Source organism: Cavia porcellus, unplaced genomic scaffold, assembly GCF_034190915.1.
Source record: "Cavia porcellus strain 051 isolate PalLab524CR breed Dunkin Hartley unplaced genomic scaffold, mCavPor4.1 scaffold_23, whole genome shotgun sequence".
NCBI lineage: Eukaryota > Metazoa > Chordata > Mammalia > Rodentia > Caviidae > Cavia > Cavia porcellus.
This window is the reverse complement of record NW_026947506.1, coordinates 17,975,238-17,981,386: the sequence shown is the minus strand read 5'-3', so window position 1 is coordinate 17,981,386 and position 6,149 is coordinate 17,975,238. Positions and strand designations below refer to the sequence as shown.

General features: G+C 39.5%; 1 pseudogene; it reads left to right on the top strand.

Annotated features, from left to right (window-relative positions):
- Positions 1 to 332: 332 nt before the first annotated feature.
- On the top strand, positions 333 to 5,551 carry LOC134472282 (speckle-type POZ protein-like; annotated as a pseudogene).
- The last annotated feature ends 598 nt before the right edge of the window (positions 5,552 to 6,149 follow it).

Here is a 6,149-nt window from a genome sequence, read left to right as displayed (position 1 = left end):
AACCTTATTAAAAAAGGAAGAAAAAGCTCAAATTCATGCAATTAGAAATGGAAAACGTGAAATCACTACAGACTCTGTTGGCTAGGGGCTTATCGATTTTATTTATTCTTTCAAAGAACCAACTGTTTGATTCGTTGATTTTTTGGATTGTTTTCTAAGTATCTATTGCGTTGATTTTTGCTTTGATTTTTATGATTTCCTCCTTTCTTTTTGCTTTGGGCTTGACTTTTTCTTCTTTTTCTAGCTTTTTTATTCATAACATCAGGTTATTTATTTGTATTCGTTCTGTTTTCCTGATGTGGGCACTCAGTGCAATGAATTTTCCTCTGAGGATGGCTTTCGTTGTATCCCACAAATTTTGGTAAGTTGTATCTGTACTTTCATTTTCTTGTAGGTATTGTTTAATTTCTTCTTTAACTTCCTCTGTGACCCACTGATTACTCAAGAGTGTGTTATTCAGTTTCCATGTGTTTGTGGGATTTTTGCAGTATCTTTTATCATTAATTTCTAATTTCAAAGCACTATGATCTGATAACATGCAAGGGATGATTTCAACTCTTTTGTATTTGTTTAAATATGTTCTGTGAGTTAATATATGGTCTATTTTAGAGAATGAAATGTACTGCTGAGAAGAATGTGTATTCTGATGTTGTTGGGTGAAACATTCTGTATATGTCTATCAAGTCCATTTGTTTACAGGTGTGATTCAGTTCTGTTATTTCTTTGCTCATTTTCTGTCTGGTTGATCTGTCCATTGGTGTCAATGGCATGTTAATGTCCCATGTTACAATTGTGTTACTGATAATTTGAGTTTTCATTTATGTTAATAGTTGTTTTATATAACTGAGTGCTCTGATGTTTGGTGCATACATATTTAAGATAGTTATCTCTTCCTCTTTGAGTTTTCCCCTAACGAGTATGTAGTGACCTTCTTTGACCCTTGTCATCATTGTTGGTTTAAAGTTCAAGTTGTCTGCAAACAGAATGTCTACTCCTGCTTTTCTTTGGATTCCTATTGCATGAAGTGTTTTTTTTCCATCCTTTGACTTTCAGTTTGTGAGTATCCTTCTTGGTTAGATGGGTTTCCTGTCAACAGCATATGGTTGAATTTTGTTTCTTGATCCATTTTGCTAGTCTGTTTCTTTTGATTAGTGCATTGAGACCATTTACATTAATGGTTATAAGTCTTATATGCTGGTTTATTGTTGACATGTTATCTTTCTGCTGTTGCATCTTTATCTTTCTATTCTGTTTAATTATCTGCTTCACTTAGTGGTTTTTTCCTTTGTGTATCTAAAATGTGTCTCAATATTTTTGCAGGGTTGGCTTGGTGTTCATGAAGTTCTTCAGCTGTTCTTTGTCATGGAAGTATTGTATTTCACCATCGATTTTGAATGATAGCTTTTCAGGGTACATCCGTATAGTTTGGAAACCATTTTGCTTTAGTATCTGGAATACTTCACTCCACGCTCTTCTTGACTTTATTGTTTGTGCTGAGAAGTCTGTTGTGATTCTGATAGGTTTTCCTTTATAAGTGATCTTTCTTTTCTCTCTGACAGCTTTTAATAATCTATTCTTGTGTTGGATTTCTAGGATGGAGATTATTATATGTCTAGGTGTAGTTTTATTTTGGCTGGGACTAATGATGTGTGCGACCACACCCTGAAAATCAGCATTGTTGTTTTGTGTCAAAGGGGATAAAATTAAACACAAGGAAACAGAGCACAATTGGACATAAGAACTCAATGTAAGAGATATAAATTTCAAAACTAGATGATCTGAGATCTTCCCTATCTATCATATTGTCTCTTGTTTTCTTCCAAACAGTTGTCCATGTCTTGCCATACAGAGAATTCATACTGAGCAACCTAGTATAAAATTAATCCAAACAGTAGGAGAAAGGAGTTTTAGGCCTTTAAAATCAGACAATAAGGAAGTCACTAATGGCTGTCCTACAATCTCTAGTTTGCTTCAAAATACCTGTGCAGACTTTAATGTATGTGGAAACTCAGTTAAACACAACCAGCTTTTAAAAAAAAGCATTATATAGAACAAAGCAAAACATGGATAAAAGTATTGGGCTTCTAAGAGATGATAGAAGGAAATCCCCTCCTTACTACATTGCCTAGGGTCAACCTCTCAAGGGATGTCCAGATTACTGGCTCCCACTTGCTAAGGGGAGAGGGGGAGAAGATGTGATGTTTGTTTCTCAGCCTGTGGGCTGGCAGGCTCACAGGTGCTCACAGTGGGGAGAGAGATTTCTTGGACTCTGGCACTCCCAGTGTGACCCATGTCCCAGGAAATGCCAGTGTAACTCAGTATTGTTACTAGTTCCAAACATTGGGTCCAAGGCGCGAACTGGGTTAGTAGGAGATCAAAGAGCTCTGAGCAAGTAGCATTTACAGTTATCCCACACTAGACTTTAGTTTCAGAGACATTCTGCCAAAATTCCCTGTTTGTACCTGTCCCAAATCCACGTCCCTTGCTCCTGACACTGTATCAGATTACCCAGAAGAACCACCTCTTCCCTCCCAGCACACCCATTTCTCATGGAGCCTTGAATCTGCTCCCTTCACATTACTTCCCTGCAACTGGCTTTCACCCACGTGTGATCTCAAGGGGAAAGTTGCCTTATTGACCTCTCTGTCCTGCTTTGCTCCTTACCACCAGAAAGGAATAAACACAGAGGGCCTACTGAGAACAGTGGCATGCTGGAGTTACTATCCTCCACCCCAGCCTCTTATCTTCTGTCAATGGGAAGAAGATGATAGACCAGAGATCTCCCCCATATGAACGAGAAAAAAGAAATTCTGGGGTAGTAAAACAGACTGTTTTCATAAACATATAGAACAGACAGGTAGGATGAAAATTGACTGACTCTCACATTTTGAGTGAGACACACCTAGGGCAATTGGATTAGAAGAGGGTGGGAAGAACCACCATAGGGTGGATCCTGTCCTAAGAGTTATAAAAGGGACACCAAGAAGGAAGTATCCTTTCTGTTTCCATGATGAGGCTGTTCCCTGCTCGAAACTTGGAATTCATATCCTTGCTTCCAGCCCAGATGAATTCGCCTCCTGAAAGGAACTCAGACGGGACTCAACAAAGCTTCATATTTTCAGGTCTGTGCCTTTTGGTGAGCTATTTCTTTGAATGACCAAGAAACATTTCAGAATTGACTTATATACTAGGAAATCTCAGTCAGCTTATTTCTAAATAAGTATTTCTTTTAGTCTATAAATTAGGCTCTCTACTTTTGATTGCCATACTGCCCTGCCTGTCTTGGAACTGCTGACTGCAGTGAAATTTGTGCCATCTGGTGAAGAAGAAATTTGATTCCTGTGACTTGACAAGCTTGCTTCACTTTCACCCTGCTGATGTTAAGGGTTTCCAGTACCGCAGGCCCAGCAGAAATGTCACAGGGGCCAGCAGTGGACAGCAGGTACACCACAGACATCAAAGTAGTAAATGTGTCCTTTTTGTGGACCATTGATAACATTAGATTTTGCCTAAAGCAAATAGATGACTGCATTCGAAGTTCAATCTTTGACCCATTTAGATTTTAATTTAGTACATGGTGATAGACATGGGTTTAGCTTTAGTTTTCCGCAAATGGAGAGTCAGTTTTTCCAGCACCGTTTATTAAAGAGACTGTCATTCATGCAGTGAATCTGCTTGGCTCCTTTATCAAAGATAAGGTGGTTGAGTGTGTTTGTAGTTGTGGTTGTATCTTCTAATCTATTCCATTGATCTTTGGTTCTGTTTTGATTCCAATACCATGTTGATATTACTACTGTTGCTTTGTAGTATAACTTCAAGTCAGGGATTGTGATGCCTCCTGCTTTGTCTTTGCTGCTTAGAATTGCCTTTGCGATTCTAGGTCTCTTCTGATTCCACTTATGATAGTACCAAGTTTTTGGGTATAGGCAACTACTTTGAAGGTAATAAGATTCACTAAGATGCCCATTCTGGTTGACTATTGTCTCCTTTGGAAGTCCTGTAAGGTTTACAATGCCTAAGTTTTATTGGTCTTGTTCTCTACTGTTTTGTCCAACTTTATAATATCTAATGAGATAGACAATTCTTTTTAAGGAAACAACAGACAAATTTGATAACCATTGTGGATAACCTTGGACTCTGTTCTACACCATGTGCTATGTGTATCCTTGGTTTTGACTGACAGCTTTGTTTTGCCATATTTGACTGAATTCTTTCCCCCCCAAAAAAGTAATGAGAACTAAGGAGTAATAAAATGCAAAATGTATAAATTTTGTTGTAAAAAAGAGAGGGAAAAAAAGAGCTCTAACGGATATAACAGCAAGTGTATTTAGGGGTGTTAAATAGCTGACTATATCAATGTTTTTGGATCATTGAACACAGCTGTGTGCAGTCTCCCTGTTTGATTGTCCACTTTGTATTCTTAGATACAGTGATTTGAGCAACTATTTTCAAGATGATAATATGTAATCTATTAACAGGTGATTTCTTACTGTTATGTACTTTTTTGTAGTTCTGTATTACATGTACCCTTACACTGCTTTGTTTTGTTTTGTGTTTTTCTCTTTTTCATCTTAAATTAAAAAAAAGTCCAATCTTTTCACCTGAAGGAAATGATCAAGTGAAATGGTGCTTACTAGTCTACCCAAATGGGCTTGATGAAGAAAGCAAAGATTATCTGTCCCTATACCTGGGAATGATCAGCTGTCCAAGGAGGGTAGCTCAGGCAAAATTCACCTTTTCCATTCTGAATGCCAAAGGAGAGAAAACAAAAGAGCTCTCAAGTCAACAAGCTTATACATTTGTGCAAGGAAAGTGCTGGGGATTCAAAAATTTCATCCTTAGAGAGTTTCTTTTGGAACCAAACAATGGGCTTCTATCCAATGACAAGCTTTCCTTCTTCTGTGAAGTGAAAGTAGCACAAGATCCCACCAATCATTCCAGCCAGAATATTATGAAGCTGGTTAAGGTTCCTGAGGACTGCTTGGCAGAGGATCTAGGAGGACTGTGGGAGCGATCCCAGCTCACAGACTGTTGCTTGTGTGTGGCTGGCCAGGAATTCCAGGCTCACAAAGCCATCTTAGCAGCTCGCTCTCCAGTTTTCATGGAGTTGTTGGAACATGAAAAGCAAGGGAGCAAAAAGAATCGTGTTGAAATCAGTGACATGGATCCTGAAGTTTTTAAGGAAATGATATACTTTATGTACACTGGAAAGGCACCAAACCTAGGGAGAATGGCAACTGAACTGCTGGAGGCTGCAACCAGGTTTGGTCTGGAGCGCCTGAAGCTCATGTGTGAGAACCACCTCTGCAGCAACCTCTCTGTGGAGAATGCCGTGGAAATCCTCATCTTGGCTGACCTCCACAGTGCACATTAGTTGAAAACCGGGACACTGGATTTCATCAATTGTTATGTCTCTGACATCGTGGAGACCTCTGAGTGGAAGGCCATGGAGGTGTCACATCCTCACTTGGTGGCCGAAGCCTATCACTCTCTGGTTTCCATGCAGTGTGCATTCACAGTACCCCCATGCAAGCGTCTGAGACTGTCCTAAGGTCCCACATCTCCATTTATCTTCCCCAAACCCTGGCCACATTTGCTGCCCCTGAACCATAATATGCTCGGGCAATCTGTGGAAACTTCACTCTTCTATGTGGAAATATTAAATTGTGCCTCTCTGGGGGAGAGAAGGGACCACTGTCTTAAGGTCAGAAAAAGGAAATGGGATCTTGAGAATTTAGAAGTCCTGTATCATGCATTTTCAAATCTGTGTTTTAGAATATTGTGCAAAGTGGTTTTTTACAATGTCGATGCCAAACTGAAACCAAAACTGGCAATGTTGCAGACAAACCTGGGGTGGGGCTACCCTTAGAGGCAGGAACCATGAACTTCACTCTGTAAATGCAAGACTCCTTCCTGGCTTTCTGCACCATCATGCATCCCTGGGCACCCCACTTGTAACACGGGCTTTTTGCTGTCCCTCACTTTTCTCTGTAAATAAACCTGAATCTTACTTTGTACAGTTGTTTGGCTCCTCATCCTTTTTCTGTATGTTAGATTCAGAAGCTAAGAAAAATTTCAGTGTGCTGATGATTTCAGGCCCATCCACGGGATGAACACAGTGGATGTACAATGTCACTAATTAACATAGT